Genomic DNA, 18,335 nt, shown 5'->3' on the forward strand with positions numbered 1-18,335 from the left:
TCCACAGCTCATTGTGCAAAGGCCATTCGTTTTAAATAAATGATCGTGGCTTAGTGAGGGGACGTTGGGCTAGTGGGCCGTGGGGATCCGTAGGGTGTGGGCGTTTCTCACCTAGTGCACAGGTGAGGAACTGCCCACATTCATGATTGTCCCTAATGCTGCAGCTGCTGTGGCCCTGGTCATTTTAAAAAGAAGCGAGTCGGTTTTAGAGAGGGGAGAAAGAAACGATCGGAGGTAGAAAGGAAACGATCGGAGAGAAAAAGGAAAGAGGACGGAGGTTACAGGGAGCGAGGAAGCAGGCGGTGTGTGCGTGTGGAGAGTGCGCGTTCGAGGGCAGCTGGCATGGAAGCTGGGTGTTAGGCCAACACCCAGACGTTTGAGTTGAGGTTGCTCCCGCTGAGTGACCAGGTAGCGGGAGTGCCTAGAGGAAAGCGACGAGCCGCAGAAGGCCGTGGAAAGGCAGCGGAAGTCGGGAGGCTTGGTGGTGGAGTCCCCAATATGAGCGACCTGGCTATTGGGGTAATCAAGTCTCGGGGACTGGGATGAGTGCCATACCGGAGCCAGGGATCGGGAGGTCTCCAGTCTCATGCGTGTGATGTAGGAGGGCAGCTGCAGAGAGCGCTTGCCTGCTGCTTGGCCCAAACGGGATTAGCAGGTGAGACGCTAACAGAAAATAGGCACCGGATTGTGTTCTTGTTTTTAAGACTGCTTCCTAGAGAAGATTTTAACCTCTGGTTTTTAAAGGATTGTGTTTTTTCTAGTGTTTTATCCTCCACGTTCTTTTAATGGATTATTTATTTAATGAAGAACTTTGAAGATCTGCACTATTTCTTGGAACACTGTTTTGTTTTGTTGACTGCTTTTAATAAAAGCACTATTGCACTTTTTGTATACCACCCCTTGCTCAATTGTTTATTTGCCTCCATTGACTAGCTCACTTGGTTACATTATCGACGGTGTTGGGTTCAAGGGTTCCCAACAGCAAAGGGAGTGTGGAGCCAGAACCTACATCGTCACATTTGGTGGCAGCGGTGGGATATCCCAGGGTGGGATATCCCCAGTGGTGGGATTCCCCAGCAGTGGGATGAGCTAGCAGTGGAGGCCAGAAGAGGAGACAGAGCAGCAAGTGGGATTGGTAACTGACTTTGGAAGGACCACGTACCCAAGCCGGAGGAGGACATTTTTAAGAGACTGAGCTTTTTAAGTACATTTATTTATTGCTGTCGTTTGTATTTGTCTTTTAAAGTTCTTATTCTTTTAATGTCCTGTTTTTATGAAGGGGGCTTGGGTTGGTTTGTTTTAGTGGGATTGTTTTAGTGCTTTTATTGGTTTTAGTGCAGTGTAGAGTGGCCGAGCTGTGGACCTGAGCTCCAGTTGCATTGGGTTGGCAGTGGTGTGGAGCCTTCCCATGCAACTGGAGTTTTATGGGGGGTGGAATGTGGTGTAGCGGGTCCACAGCTCATTGTGCAAAGGCCATTCGTTTTAAATAAATGATCGTGGCTTAGTGAGGGGCGTTGGGCCATAGTGGGCGTGGGGCGATCCGTAGGGTGTGGGCGTTTCTCACCTAGTGCACAGGTGAGGAACTGCCCACATTCATGATTGTCCCGCGGCTAATGCTGCAGCTGCTGTGGCCCTCGTCATTTTAAAAGAAGCGAGTCGGTTTTAGAGAGGGAGAAAGAAACGATCGGAGGTAGAAAGGAAACGATCGGAGAGAATGAGGGAAGAGGACGGAGGTTACAGGGAGCGAGGAAGCAGGCGGTGTGTGCGTGTGGAGAGTGCGCGTTCGAGGGCAGCTGTATGGAAGCTGGGTGTTAGGCCAACACCCAGACGTTTGAGTTGAGGTTGCTCCGCTGAGTGACCAGGTAGCGGAGTTCCTAGAGGAAAGCGACGAGCCGCAGAAGGCCGTGGAAAGGCAGCGGAAGTCGGGAGGCTTGGTGGTGGAGTCCCCAATATGAGCGACCTGGCTATTGGGGTAATCAAGTCTCGGGGACTGGGATGAGTGCCATACCGGAGCCAGGGATCGGGAGGTCTCCAGTCTCATGCGTGTGATGTAGGAGGGCAGCTGCAGAGAGCGTCTTGCCTGCTGCTTGGCCCAAACGGGATTAGCAGGTGAGACGCTAACAGAAAATAGGCACCGGATTGTGTTCTTGTTTTTAAGACTGCTTCCTAGAGAAGATTTTAACCTCGGGTTTTTTAAGGATTGTGTTTTTTTTCTAGTGTTTTATCCTCCACGTTCTTTTAATGGATTATTTATTTAATGAAGAACTTTGAAGATCTGCACTATTTCTTGGAACACTGTTTTGTTTTGTTGACTGCTTTTAATAAAAGCACTATTGCACTTTTTGTATACCACCCCTTGCTCAATTGTTTATTTGCCTCCATTGACTAGCTCACTTGGTTACATTATCGACGGTGTTGGGTTCAAGGGTTCCCAACAGCAAAGGGAGTGTGGAGCCAGAACCCACATCGTCACAGATGGATGGATGAATCACGCAATCTACGCATTTCTGTTGAGGTCTTGTCACCCGATTACATACTACATGCCTGCTCATTATTTCACTGAAGCACATGCATGCACTATCAATGTAGCAGCAGCATGCAGTCTTTGCAAGATAAAGAAACTTCCATACAGTGAAAGAATAAAAGTGATTGAAAGACTGCATTTTTCATTTATTACTGTCTAGTTGTATACAGACCAGACACAGAAATTCACATTTGTTCATAAACATTCAATAATTTCAGTAACAGGCATTTGGTTATGGCTTCCTGGGGTGAATCCAACCAGAGCAATATGAGCAGAGTAATTGGCAACATTAAGAGAATAACCGGTCTCCTTTTAAAATGGCTGAATCTAACAACAATGGTATGCTTTTTGCTTTTTAACCTTCTTAAAACAATACGGATTCGCTGTTTTGCAATTTGTATGCAATCACAAGACAAAGATCAATACTCAATAATATTTATAAGTTGAAAAATGGACACAGTTTGTTAAGTTTTAGGGCTTTTTATTCATTTATGGACCTGTGTACCCTTTCACCCTATTGTAGGTTGCAAGAACAGTAAGGTATTTTTTAAATTTATAAAAAAAAATGCTTCACTTTAGAATACAGTTTTATGAGGCAAATAAATATACAACATGATTATAAAGAAATACCAAAAGTTATTCGTTAATGACTCTTTCTAAAGATAATCACCAAAACTAGCAAAATACATTCAGGAATTTATACACAACTTCTACAATATATACTTTAACCACATTCCCTAACTAATCAATATTCTAATTTTATTGTGCAGAATATTTATTAATCAGGAACTTAATAGAAAATTATAACTATAAATTAGGAAAAAACATAAAATCAAAAAACAATAGTAATATACCAATCAGGCCATCCTATCTTTAGCAACTATAAATCACAAGGGGGCACCAGTGAGCCCCAAACCCAAGACACAGTAACCTCCAACATGTTTTGTGGAATAAAGACTCTTTGTTTTATCCTAAAAAAGTATTTCTTCACTTTAGTTATTACCCACAATTACAAACAATCACAAAAATACACAATAAGTTTTCCTCCTTATGTCCTCCAATGAGTGCTGCCTCCTGACTTTGACTCCTTCATGTAAGGCTGCGGACTCCCTCTTAAGCAGGACCTGGGAATGCTTCCGGTGCTATGCCGTGTCTCCATGGAAGCACCTCCAGGCCATACATAATGTAGGAAGGTCCTCCCCTGACAGCACCCTCTATCAATCCTCAGGGAACCACACCGTGCAGCACTTCCAGATTTCCAAGTTCAAAACACCCTCTGGGTGTTTCAATTGTGCTGCCCTACGAAGACCACTACCACCTACAGTTTGGGAGATGGAATTGCTCCCAGTTCTCAGCTTCTGTTTGTCCATCTACTAAATTACACCAGCCGGGCAAAAAGTAATCTATCCTTACCATTGGCCAATTCATTTACCGTTCCTGTCTGGCCTTCCATCCAGATAATGAATCCTCCTCCCCCATTCTTCTTCTATACAATGCTGTCCAGTAATCAGATCTTTACAGCTTAAATCACCCCAAACATTAATAAGGTATACTGTTGAAAAAGAAAAAATACAGAGTGCATACCATCCTGTACAAGTAAGCTTTGAGGAAATATACACTGTCAAACTCGTCTGTCTGAATACATTTTTTCCAGGATGTTCAGGTTACACATATTTCATGCTTTTTGTTGCTTACTGAACCCTAGAGTATTTTTTCAAGTAATTATTTAAATAATGTTTGCTTGTTTAAAAGGAAATATATAAAAGTATACTACCCTACATACCTTTACACATTGCAATATCTTTTCAGAAGTAGAAATTTACAGCTAAAATAACTTTCATTTTAAAAAATGAATTTATTCAAATATAAAACACAATCATTTACAGAGTACTTGAGTTTTAAACAAAATATGCGTTTGAGCCTAAGCATGCCCAGTGTTGAAAGTAAGTTATACTATTTTCAGGCAGCTAAAGAAAATGCAGATAATATATTGTCATTTATTAAGTATGAACTGCAATTGCATAAACTAAAATCCACAGAGATCCTTTAAATGTATGCAAACTGCTGTATGAAGTGCATTTGCATGCAGCCTTTTCAGAACATTTGCAATGCAGAACAGATAGATAAGCTGAAGACTTGGGGTTAGATGCGGCTAGAGCCTCAGATGGTTCAGGTTTACTAACATGTTATCTGAACAGAGATTTTAAACACTACAAGCTACAAGTAAACTATCAATTTGGATTAAACTCAACACTTTCCCCTGTAATCCTAATAATTAGGATAGAAAGTTAATATTTATAATTAGGTTAAAGCAAGCTCAATAGGTTAATACAGATTTCCCCCCCAGTACCAGGAAACACAATAAAACAAAAAAAATGTTAATGGCCTTATTGCTACATTACTTGTATTTGCAAAATTACAATACGAAATAGTGAAACCTCTAAATTTGCATTTTTGTAAGATTTCCATAGATGAAGAAGTTGAGAACCTCCCAGCAGTTACAGGGGCAATTAACTAAGGAAATTCAGAAAATACTCATTTATTTGGAAATTGCAGAGAGATAACTGCTGCTTAGGCTTAAAAAGTTAACAAAAAACAAATTCAGAGAACCAGGCAGCATTTAATCTTCCTAAATGCTCAAGGATAATGAATACATATATAAAACCTTGATGCACATTTAAAAAAAAAAAAACTGCACACCAGGAAATTTTTTTAAACAGTGGAAGCTTGCAAATGTTGTTCAATTACGCAAAAATGTGATTATGTCAATCCAAGTATTAACAGACCATTTACCTTAAAATGTATCACTAATAAATTAATGGAAACAATTAAGGAAAAAATTAAGAATCACAGGGTGAGAAAAGGTGTGGTAGTGAACAGTAAACATATGTTTACTCCTCAGAGATTGTTTCATTCTCTTGCATGAATTTTATGAGAAAACAACAAAAGCACATGACCACATATGTGCATATGATGTTTTTAATACTGATTTAAAGACATCTTTTAATAAAATAGCATGAGAGGTTTACAATCAATCTAAAATAATTGGAGTTTAACATGCAATGTATAAATGGCTACAAAATTGGCTTAAATATAAAGGAATCAAACTATAATGGTTTGAGGAACTTGTGAAAACACAATGGCAACTGTAAAACTTGAAAAAACACCTTTTGAGAAAGGTGGGATTTCTAGTAGGCTTTTCACTTCTTACATCCATATGCTGTTCCATTCAGATCAAACTTTCCAAGTTGCATTGAACACTGTCAGTTAATAATTGTATTACTGTACTTCTACTGCCTGGCACATTTACTAATTATTGTTATTATCATTATTACTAATATTATTATTGAGTAATGTTCAAAACAAAAACATTTAAAACAACCAATGTAAGTGTTACAGTATTCATTAAACTACGATAAAACCTTCATGCACTATGCAAAAACCTGTATTGATTTCAAAAGTAAATAATTCACTATTCAAGCCTGCTAAATACAGAATATGCGCTTAATTAAAAATGAAATAGGAGGGAAGCATTGAAAAATTGTGAAAGCCCTTGTTCTTTCGGCTGCTTCCGTTAGGGGATGCCACAGCGGATCATCTTTTTCCGTATTGTCCGGTCTTCGGCATCTTGCTCCGTTTCACCCACCATCCGCATGTCCTCATTCACCACATCTATAAACCTTCCCTTAGGCCTTCCTCTTTTCCTCTTGCCTGGAAACTCTATCCTTAACATCCTTTTCCCCAATATACTCAGCATCTCTCCTATGCACATGTCCAAACCAACACAATCTTTGCATCCCAACCATCTAACTTGACCTGACCCTCTGATGTGTGTGTGTCATTCCTTCAGTCGTTTCCGACCTTCAGCGATTCTATAAGCTAGCTCTCTCTCTCTCAACACGTTTCGATCTTGCACAGCTTCTTTGAGCTGTGCTATGCTCATGCCTGTGTCTGCTTTGATGGCGTTAAGCCAACAAGTCCGCTGGCAGCCAGGTCTTCTTTTGCTGCTTACAATCCCTAGCATGACCGATTTTTCTAGTGAATTTGATTGCATTATATGGCTGAAATAGGTCAGTTTGAGTCTAGTGATTTTCCCTTGCAACGAGATATCCGGCTTTATGCGCTCTATCACTTCTTTGTTCGTTACTCTCGCTATCCATGGAATGCGGAGTAGCTTTTTCCAGCACCAAAGATCAAAACCGTCGATCTTCCTTCTGTCCGCTTTTTTCAGGGTCCAACTTTCACATCCATACATGGTTATTGGAAAAACAATTGCAGAGACTAGCCTGCATTTAGTGGCAAGGCTGATATCTCTGCTTTTCCAAATTTTTTCCATGTTCAGCATTATACTTCGGCCGAGCACTATCCTTTTTACCTCTGAGCAAAGTTCTCTGCCCCGGTCGATGTTTGAGCCTAGGAAAGTAAATTCCTGAACACATTCTATTCCTCATCACCGATTTTTATTTTGATGTTGTTGACTGCGGTCGCCATTATTTTCGTCTTCCTATTTTTTTGCTTTTGTGCTTGATTTTCACTATCAAATCCCCAAGTCCCTTTTTTGTTTCAGCCAACAAGGTAGTGTCGTCATCGTATTGGAGATTATTGATGTTTCTTCCGACGATTTTTACTCCAATTTCTGACTCCTCCAGTCCTGCCTTCCGCGTCTTGACTTCCGCGTACAGATTAAACAGAAAGGGGGAGAGGATGCAACCTTGTTGCACTCCTTTTCTACAGTGGAACCATTCAGTGTCTCCACATTGTGTCCCAACTGTGGCTTCCTGCTCGGAATATAATGATCTGATCAACTTAACCAGATGCGGTGGTACACCCAACTCTTTTAAGGCTTCCCATAGTTTCATATGGTCAACGCAATTAAATGCCTTTGTATAGTCCATGAAGCACAGGTAGATGATCTTTTGATATTCCCGACATTTTTCAATGATCCAACGCAGGTTTGCGATGTGGTCGTGAGTGCCGCGTCCCCGCCTGAAAACTGCTTGTACATCGGTCACCCCTATACGCCAGTCCCAAACCCAGGCAAATAGGGAGGGTAGCGGAGAAGGACCTGGCAACCCACTTTGCGAATTTGTTGCCAAGAAAATTCTATAGATACGCTCTCGAACGTTTCAGATATGGTGCCCAAAGGTAGGATCCCCAGGCTGGCGGACCCTCCAATTTACTCATTTCTAAGCCTGTCCATCCTCGTCACACCCAGTGCAAATCTTAGCATCTTTAACTCTGCTGCCGCCAGCTCTGTCTCCTGTTTTTTGGTCAATGCCATTGTCTCTAACCCATATAACAATAGCTGGTCTCACTACTGTCCTGTAGACCTTCTCTTTCACTCTTGCTGATCATAAATCACTCCTGAAACTCTTCTCCACCCATTCCATCCTGCCTGCACTCTCTTTATCACCTCTCTTCCACAACCCCCATTACTCTGTACTGTTGATCTCTAGTATTTAAACTCATCCACCTTCTCCAACTCTACGCCCTGCATCCTCACCATTTCAATGACCTCCCTCTCATTTAAAACACATGTATTCCGTCTTGTTTCTACTGACCTTCATTCCTCTCCTCTCTAGAGAGAGCCTCCAACTCTCCAGGGTCTCCTCAACCTGCTCCCTACCCTCGCTACAGATCACAATGTCATCAGCAAACATCATAGTCAAAGGGGACTCTAATCTTGTCTGTCAACCTGTCCATCACTATTCCACAGATTAAAATTCAAAATTTCTCATTATAAGGTGCTTGAGATTTCACCTTTTCTGAAGCACAAAAGCATTATCAGTTATGAACATATGCATCACACAAATTGTCAGTTTACTTTTTTTGAACTGTGCCACAGACTTTGCTGGCTGTTACAGTCATATGTAAATTTGCATAACCTTTTGAACTGCTAAGAGTTTTCAAAGTATGCAAGGACAACCTTGGCCACCCATGTAAAGCTTTCAATATGCACTTAACATTTTTTAATAATATAATGTAAAATGTATATGCAGAACTACAATAAAATACAGTATGTCTCAAAACTTTGATAATATATACATTAGAAAAAGAGCCCAGACAATGTAAATATATAAAGAACACTAATGTGCCACTTTAGGATGACAAATTCAAATAAGGTGATTAAATATTCCCTTAAGAATCAGTGGCCAATCACTACAAAATGTTTTTTTCTGTAAGTAGAAAAGCAAGTTGCTTTTAGCAAACAAGCAGAAAAGAGACACCCTTGGGAACACACAATCACAAAATAAACAGAAACTAATCAGCACATCTGCTTCAGCAGAGCAGCTTAAAATGGACTGTATTGCATGGGTGGGGTAGCTTGCCTGCCTACTACATGACATAACAAAACAACCTTTTACACCATCACAGTTTCCTTTTAAGTAATTCTATTTGCACTTTGATCATTCCTTACATACACAGTTCTCAACTTTACAAATAATTAGCAAATGAAGATACTGCTTTGTATGCAATTTATGTACTTTTTTTTTTTTATTTATTTCACCTTATACAATTTCTCGTATTAGGAATTTGTTAGTTTTCACATACCCCTTGGAGTCAGACTGCAGGGTTAGCTATTGTATAGCACCCCTGGAGCAATTGAAGGTTAAGGGCCTAGCTCAAGGGCCCAGCAGAGTAGGATCTCTTTTGGTAGTGATGGGGAATCGAACCGGCAACCTTCAGGATATCAGCACAGATCCTTAGCCTCAGAGCTACTTGTGTTCTTGAATAAGTGCAAGCTCAGAGCACTTATATATATTTATAAATACACTAGCTGAAATATCCAGCGTTGCCCGGGAGGAAAATAAAGTGTTGCTTTTTTTTTTTTTTTATTATTATTGTTTGAGAAAAATAAAAAAAAGCACAACTTTAAAAATAAAAATAAATTAACAAATAATGAAGACTCACTAATGTGTTTGTCTTGCGGTCTTGTATGTATGTTATCATCCAGTTGACGCTCGGATCCAGTCAACTCTATTTAATTTCAAAAGCAACAGAGGCGCGGTGATGCTGAAACATAAAGAATGCTGGCAGTCACCTCTAGTTCACCCTCTGGTGGTCATTCCTAGTGTCAACTGGATGAAGGCCCCGCCCCCCTGCTCTTAGCCCACATCCACTCTGTTGGATTTGCATCAATACATTGGTACTGCAAGCGAACTATGGTACTTGAGAGAAGTCACAAAATCAACTGGGAAGTTCAAGCAAAATTATAGAAAACAACCAGATCTAAATCTGTTAAGTAATTCTCTCGTGAAAAGCGGACAGACGTACGGACAGAAACTGGAGTACCTGGAGGAAACCCACACAGACACGGGAAGAACATGCAAACTCCACGCAGGGAATACCCAGGAAGCGAACCCAGTTCTCCTAACTGCGAGGCAGCAGCACTACCCACTGCGCCACCGTGCCACCCATATATATATATACACACACACACGCATATCAAAAGGTAGGCAAAAGATAATGTTGAAATAAAACTCAATAGCTAAACATAAAACTAGGGGCTCCGCCTCCTGCTCGCTTCGCTCGCCATCCAACAGGGTTGGGCGCTAAGTGTTCGCTATCTCATAGCTTTGAGTTCAAAGAGGTGGTATATAGAAGAGTATGAGTGGTGTGAAAGGAAGATGGCTTTGTGCTTAGTTATTGTAGATAGTACTAGGGTGTTGTACCGTGTTAGCCATTATGAATGTAGAGAAAAGCCAAGCAAAATGACACCTTTTATTGACTAACTAAAAAGATTACAATATACAAGCTTTCGAGGCAACTCAGGCCCCTTCTTCAGGTATGATGTAATAATCACATCTTGCCTGAAGAAGGGGCCTGAGTTGCCTCGAAAGCTTGCATATTGTAATCTTTTTAGTTAGTCAATAAAAGGTGTCATTTTGCTTGGCTTTTCTCTTTATTGTAGACAGAAAATCAGTTAGTTGCGTATTTCACTACAACTGTCTATTTTAAATACCAATGAATATTGGTTGCTTTATTTTTTTTGAAAAGGCAAAAATACCTTTTTTCAGGAAAACATGATGAAAGTCAATACAAAAATCCTTGAACCTGCTTATCAAAATTCTAAATTTCCTACAAAAAGTTAATCATACACCAAGACCTACCTCTCACTTCTCAAAAAACACGAGGGCTCTCTGATTAAGAAATAATTTGGAATGAAACCAGCATCTGCATTGATTCTACAGGACTGATCTGTTTTTAAGGGGGAAAAGTTGTGGCAGAAGAGACTCTTTGATAGAGATCTATAAACCTGAAGCAATAAAAAGATAATGGGCAACACAGTAATGCAGTGGACAACACTGCCAGGTCACATAACTTTCTCCTCAGAAGGTTTTTGAGTTTCATTAATTCATGTGGTCTGGTTATCTGCTGTGGACATTACACATTTTCACGTGAATTTCATTGTACACTTGCACTATACAAAGATATGCTGTTACCCTGATTGGGAGCCAGCATGGGAATGTGCATAACTCTGTGTTTTAAATAAATGGTGTCATAGCCAGGTCTTGTTACTGCCTTGTTCATTTCACATTACACAACATTTTCAGCAATGTTCAGCTGTAGCCTTTATTTGCACAATGTTTGCAAGTCAAAGGGAGTTGTCCCCTTACTGGCATTCAGAGAGTCTGACATACCCAATGACTTGGCCCATCCAATCTGTGACTTGCCCCAACAAAATCAGACAGGTTGAGCCGTTAAATACCAAGCACTCACCCAGAAGTACATTACATGTAATGCACTCACAAGAAATAAGGAACATGGGTGATTTGGACCTCACAATCAGAAAAGAGGCTCATCTATCTGACATTTATGTTTTACAACATAATGGAATAAAGAAAAAAAACAGGGTCAGGATTGCAGCTGAACATTTAGAACATGTAAACACTTCTAATAGCAGTGGCTCCATCAGACAGAACATTATTAGATGTTAGAAATGGGACAAACGCTTGATACTTTTTAAAAGTTAAACTGTGCTGGAAAGTCGTCATTCAGTCCTGTAATTTGACATGCCCTATAGTTTCTAGTCATGTAAATTGAAATAATCCAGTGACGAGAACAGCAACTGTAATTATCAAGGCTGACATTCCCTCCAGCTAGAAGTTATATAATGCAATATCGACTTTACTCACAACTAATAGGCCAGTCTACAGCGACCTTCAGATCTAAACAGATAAAATATAAATTTTAAAAATTCATTGTTAGTTGCAGTTGGATCATTCCATATCAAATCAACTGATTTCCCAGAAATCCCATGCCCTTCAGTCTAAAAAAAATTCTGAAAAAATACCAGGTGTGTCCATGTGGAGACACCCTGTAAAATTATGATGATGTAAGATCAATAATTTCCAACATACGGCCAATTTTGTGAGGGGAGAGGAGTTTCAAATTTGACACAACTTTATTTTTTCATCAGTTTTACAAAACCATATCTCAAGAACTTAACCACCTAGCAAGTCAAATTTTGCATACTGGTTTCTTTACTGGGATAGTTTAGAACAAAATCAAATGTCTGGTGCAGATGACAACATTTGGTAAGAACAGACCTTCAAAAATGAAAAATAAAATATTTTGCGTAATTGTCTTTGCTCTGTTTAGGCTTTCTGAAAGCATATATAACTGATATAGCCTGCTGAAAAAATTTCCAGGTTTAGATACCTATAAAAGCCTTTCCAAAAGGTTCTAAACAAACTGCATCAGGGTTTGACCAACAGAACTCTCAAATGTGAAAAAAAATCAGGTAGGCTTTGATCTTATGAAAACAATTGCTAAACATCATATGCAAAAGCAAAGCTATAAAACGTAATGCCACGTTAGCATAAATTAGAGTCTGAAAATTCACCAACAGTCAGTTTTGTGGGCTGAAGTCATAAATTTAGCATTTGTAATAGCCGATTGCTGAATCATATGTAATGACATACTGCAGAGGTTTATTGAAAAGTGTAAGGCCAGAAGAATTTCTATAAGTGTGTTTCTGTATGTCTATGTTGATAGACCTAACAGGAAGATTACTTGAAATGACTGAAGGATCATGTGCGTCTTAGTATATACATCATGTGTCACTATCATGCAACATACTGACTATACTGTAGGTACAAACAAAGTAACACCTATTAGCTAGAAATTGCACTGGGCATATAAATATTTCCCAGTTGCTATAGTGATTGGGTTGGGGGGTAAGGATTGGCAAATTATTAAATATGCAAAGGGTACAAATGTTTCCTTCAACTTCTTCCACAGCACATACACATTTAATCAATTACACAACCAGAATTTCATTAAGCTTTCTCTGTACGATGGAAAGAATGATTAAAAACAGCATGTGTCATTGGCAAGAAGGAGATGGGAAAAAATATCCCACAGACAAGGCAAGCCCATAAAACAAGTGGGTATAATGTACTATACCACATTATTTCCAAAACTGTTAAAATAGCCAGAAACAACCACAATTCGTTTTGTACTGAATAAGTTTTCTAATTTTTAGTTTAATGAAAAAATACAGTCCAATCAGAAAACAAAAAGTACAATCATGCAATTCAAAAATTGTCAATAAAACAAAGCAAAGTGAACAATCCCCACCTAACACAGTGAGAGCTATACAACAAGAGTTTCATCTAAGGTGACTCTTCATATAGAATAAAACAGCAAATAATAAAACAAAGGTTCAGCAGAGGTCCAGCATACTTACTTTACTGTTTCATTAATGAGTTTTTGCCAAATTCTGAAAAAATCTAATCATATCCTTAAAAAGAAAATCTGATGTTTTTCCCATTAGAGATAATAGGAATATGATTTTTCCAGCTATGCAAAGTTAGTTTTTTTGCAGATAATGTGGTATAGGATATTGCAACTGATTTTTACAAAAGGTTTTTGGAAAAGGGAACTACTGGATTGCTGGTAAATTAATTGCATTACTTAAATTCTAACATGAATCAGAATAATGTTTTGAATGTTATGTTATCCAGTAAAAGAGGAAAATGGACATGATATGAAATTTGGCATGGACAGTAAACTGAAAGTTTACACTACCCATATAATTTCAACACATTTCAGTATTCCAAAAACAAAGTAAACAGTTTTTCATTCCTCACGCTTTGGATATGGCCAGAAGAAATACAGTACATTGCATATAATAGACAATAGTGCGCTCAAAGCCCAAAGCATAATTTCAATGTTATTTCCCACATAAACATGTGAAATAAAAAACTGCACAACGTCGGCACTTTCTGTTTGATATAAAATTCTGATCGTCCAGTCTAAGTACTGATGAATACTTAAAATTTCAATCACAATGGGCTTAGAAGTCATCACATGGAAGAGCAACCTTCTTTGCCACCTTACCAAACCCTGTACTGCCTGTAGAATGGGAACAACGGACTCAAGGAAATGAGATAATATCAAGAAACACATTTAATAGCAAAGTAGAAAACATCCTACGGGTAGCTTAAATTCCATTACATATTCTTGTGCTATCGGATAAGAGATAAACACTACAGTAATACGTGGATGATATCCCACTACAGGAATCAGATAAGTACAATCATAAAAGTATCACTGTATTTCTCAAAGAGGTACAAACTATTTAATACTAAAAAGTAATTCATACAATGGTTCAACAACCCTATCTGGCTACTCAGTTGTTCACATACTGCTAAGCCAAGCGCATCCTAAACATTTACTCTTCAAAAAGAAGTACTTGTATTGTTAAAATAAAATACCTTTATCTATTTATTTTTTTTATAAAACTGAATATCTAAAAAAATGATTCATAATATGTAATTGTGTATAATCACAATGATATACTGGTCTATAAGATATTTCATTACAATTAAACTGGCAGTTGGTTAAGTAGTAATTGTCTGAAAGACACCTTAAGAAAAGATAATGCTGAAATAACTCATTATGATACACTTTAAACGTATATATGTCCGACAATTACTAATATAAAGCAAACTTAAACTAACCAGGAAGAATGCGCGTTCATGATATTAATGCATTTCACAAATTCAGCAAACAGTAACAGAAGCTGAATAATTCATTGCTTTTGTTGCAATCTTTGATAACTTCTTGTGGCACTTTCCAATGTTTCAAAATTTGGTAGTACGATTTCTGTCCCGTGCTATCCTACATAATTTCTGAGAAAAGAAAGTTTAATACTACTAACAAGGAAATAAAAAAAAACAGGGAGCAATATTTCCACATTTCACTGTAACAGCAACATTTTTAAGTACCAAACACTCAAATGGACACAACAACTGAACGGATGTGATACGCAGTAAACATGTATTTCAAGTTACTAACAATACACGTCTGCAGACTTAAAAAGAAGTATTCTAAACAGTATGTGAGTAACAAGGGTTAAAATGTTTTATCAAAGCGTCACATATTTAATTATCCTTTATGCAAATGTAAATTATCAATTAGGCTACCTAACACTAATAACTATACTCAAATTTAAAACGACGACAACGATCCATACATACGTAGCAAATAATCCAATAAAGGCCGCGCCGATGACTACCTGCCACAGGTGATTAACTCATTTTCCAATCCGGATGGCACAGTATCCCGCACTCTGGGGCCGGACTAGCAGCGTATGCGCGCACCCTCTCTGTAAACCGTCCGATTTATTACGCAAACTTTTCAGGCGCATTAATGCATACCTCTGAAAAACAATTAGTGCCTGGAAGCCACGCCAAACATCCGTGATACATCATTGTTACAGCAAGAAACTCAATACGCTGAAAGTGTATTTATAGCCAAAAAAGCAACACTACTCTGTATCAGGCCGGGTCTTTAGTCTCTCTATCTCGATTTTTTTTAATTCTTCCGCAACACCGCTGTCGTACTTGAACTAAATGCACAATATCATAAAATGTTTCACCTGTCACCTTCTCCGTAAAAGGAGTCGCCGTTCCTCAACAGACGTGTCGCGTCCGCGCCGTGCCTCTGCACATAAGTTTCACTCCGCTCCCAAATTTTCTCCTGAACGGCCCGCAAAGCAGCACCGCCTCCGCTCCGCCTTTCGTCTTGGTAATTAAGGTGTAAAATAAGTGCCTGTGGCTGCACCCATTCACTTTTAACATGATTAAACAACTGCAGCTCGTTTCTTACTAGTTTGTAAAAGATTACACTATTGTAATTTGACATAAGTTTCCCAAATCTTTATTGGAAATACTAACATTTTTAAAGTAAGCGAGATGTTACAGCGGCTCTAGAGCTGTACTAAACGTTAAAAGATCTGCTACTAGTACCCCAAAAAGAAAGTAAACAGTTTTTCATTCCTTACGCTTTGGAAATGGCCAGAAGAAATACACTACATTGCATATAATGGACAACAGTGCGCTCAAAGCCCAAAGCATAATTTCAATGTTATTTCCCACATAAACATGTGAAATAAAAAACTGCACAGCGTCAGCACTTTCTGTTTGATATAAAATTCTGATCGTCCAAACTAAGTACTGATGAATACTTAAAGTTTCAACCACAATGGGCTTAGAAGTCATCACATGGAAGAGCAACCTTCTTTGCCACTTTACCAAACCCTGTACTGTCTGTAGATTGGGAACAGCTGACTCAAGAAAATGAGATAATATCAAGAAACACATTTAATAGCAAAGTAGAAAACATCCTACGGGTAGTCAAACAGTGTAACTTAAATTCCATTACATATTCCTGTGCTATCAGATAAGAGATAAACACTACAGTAATACATGGATGATATCCCACTACAGGAAGCAAATAAGTACAATCATAAAAGTATCACTGTATTTTTCAAAGAGGTACAAACTATTTAATACTAAAAAGTAATTCATATAATGGTTCAACAACCCTATCTGGCTACTCACTTGTTCACATACTGCTAAGCCGACAATTACTAATATAAAGCAAACTTAAACTAACCAGGAAGAATGCATGTTCATGATATTAATGCATTTTACAAATGCAGCAAACAGTAACAGAAGCTGAATATTTCATTACTTTTGATGCAATCTTTGATAACTTCTTGTGGCTCTTTCCAATGTTTTAAATTGTGGTAGCACAATTTTTGTCCCGTGCTATCCTACCTAATTTCTGAGAAAAGAAAGATTACTACTAATACTACTAACAAGGCAATAAAAAACAGGGAGAAATATTTCCACATTTCACTGTAACAGCAACATTTTTAAGTACCAAACACTCAAATGGACACAACAACTGAACTGATATGATACGCAGTAAACATGTATTTCAAGTTACTAACAATACACGTCTGCAGACTTAAAAAGGAGTATTCTAAGCAGTATGAGAGTAACAAGGGTTAAAATGTTTTCTTAAAGTGTCACAAAAAGACAAAGTGAAGACAGCGAAGGAATGGAAGAGATTTAAACTCTTCCAGGCTGCTAGAGGACACACTATCACAGAAAGAAATCTGTGGGACTCTGCTGTCCCTCTAACAGAATGGAGAGCTGGCAAGCTCCCTTTGAGACAAGGACAATAGTAAGCACATGCTCACTGGTGCAAGGACCGTGGTCCCTGGTGTTGCTGCAGTACCATTGAAGACCAGAGTGATTTCAGGTTTGATAAGTTTGAATCTGGAGTTGAGGCAGAATTTGTATCAAAGACTTAAGTGCCAGTAGAGTCAGATGGATCAAGAGGAAGAAAAGGCAGTTGAGAGGTGGAATCCATTTGTGTGCTGTGGTGAGCCAAGCTGCCATCCGTACAGGTAAGCACGAATCTAGGTTTTGTGGGGCCTAAAGTAGGGCTGGCAACTCTCTTTCTCTGGAAATAAGGGCATTTAGGTTGCAAAATGAGGACTTTTGAGGATGCATTTCCCTATGATGCCATTATATGCCTTTATACTGTCATAGTTTTTTTAAAATGATATAAACTTTTAATAGCAGTTTATCACTATAATTATGATATGATGGTCACTGTCAAACTAATAACCTATTGAATATTTTGAATATGTTAAGCCTCTTAAATTAACAGACTTCATTCCTTTCATTCTTTTTTGAATACCTTAATTGTTGTACACCTATAAAAAATGACACATATGGTAAATTCACTTCTAGTAAAATAAAAATAATTTTTACTCTTTTCAATTTATTTGCATTTATCTACATTCTTTTATATTTTTCCACTGAAGCTATTTTTCTCAGTAAAACTGGGTTCTTGGATAAATATGAATAAAAATCTTTACATAGCATGCTACTGAAATTGAATCTTGTGAGAATTAGCCCCATAATTGAATCTGTTCTGCCCTTTTGAAACCAAGAATATTTGTTGTTCAAGTAGTCTGTGAACTTGCACTTTCTTTTTGGCATCATGGGGATTCCTGAATTTATATAATTAAAAGGATTATGAAAATATTATTAAGTTACTTGAAGAAGTTACTTATTACTTGATCAACTGATAACTAAAAAAATGTTGCATTTATATGACAGAATATATGTGTGATTTTTTTTTAATTGAAACTTTAATAGTTGACTCATTTGTTTACAATTATAAATCCATTTTGGAACAATAATATTTTCCATGAAAATATTACAAAGCAGTACTTACTCACACTTAAATACAACAGACTGTACCTGGATGTATGAAATGTCATGTTTAACGAAGCTGCTGAAAGAAGAATAAAAAATAAGATCTCACATAGAAAATGTGAAATTGTAATTTCGATTTTGAATAAATTCACTAAGTCACGGTGAATTAGGATTATAAATAATTAAGGAAAGGAACAACATTTATAATGAACTGTCTACTCGCCAAGAACATAAAGCTGAATTCAAAAGATGAAGTGAAAAAGCCAAGTTGGACAGATATT

The 18,335-nt window shown here is 38.2% G+C and overlaps 1 protein-coding gene across 4 annotated transcripts in view; it reads right to left on the minus strand.

Annotated features, from left to right (window-relative positions):
• cracr2b (calcium release activated channel regulator 2B) overlaps positions 1-15,542 on the minus strand; it is a 224,701-nt gene extending 209,159 nt beyond the window's left edge. The window contains exon 1 of one of the 4 annotated variants that reach the window (XM_039763991.1): positions 15,421-15,542. The gene's annotated coding sequence lies outside the window, so the exon portion shown is untranslated. Of the gene's footprint in view, positions 1-15,012; positions 15,176-15,413 lie in introns of those variants that run through there. The other 3 variants (XM_039763966.1, XM_039763982.1, XM_039763974.1) reach the window with 3 other exon arrangements.
• Between the last annotated feature and the right edge of the window lie 2,793 nt (positions 15,543-18,335).

The sequence above is a fragment of the Polypterus senegalus genome, chromosome 1 (genome assembly GCF_016835505.1).
Source record: "Polypterus senegalus isolate Bchr_013 chromosome 1, ASM1683550v1, whole genome shotgun sequence".
Lineage (NCBI taxonomy): Eukaryota > Metazoa > Chordata > Cladistia > Polypteriformes > Polypteridae > Polypterus > Polypterus senegalus.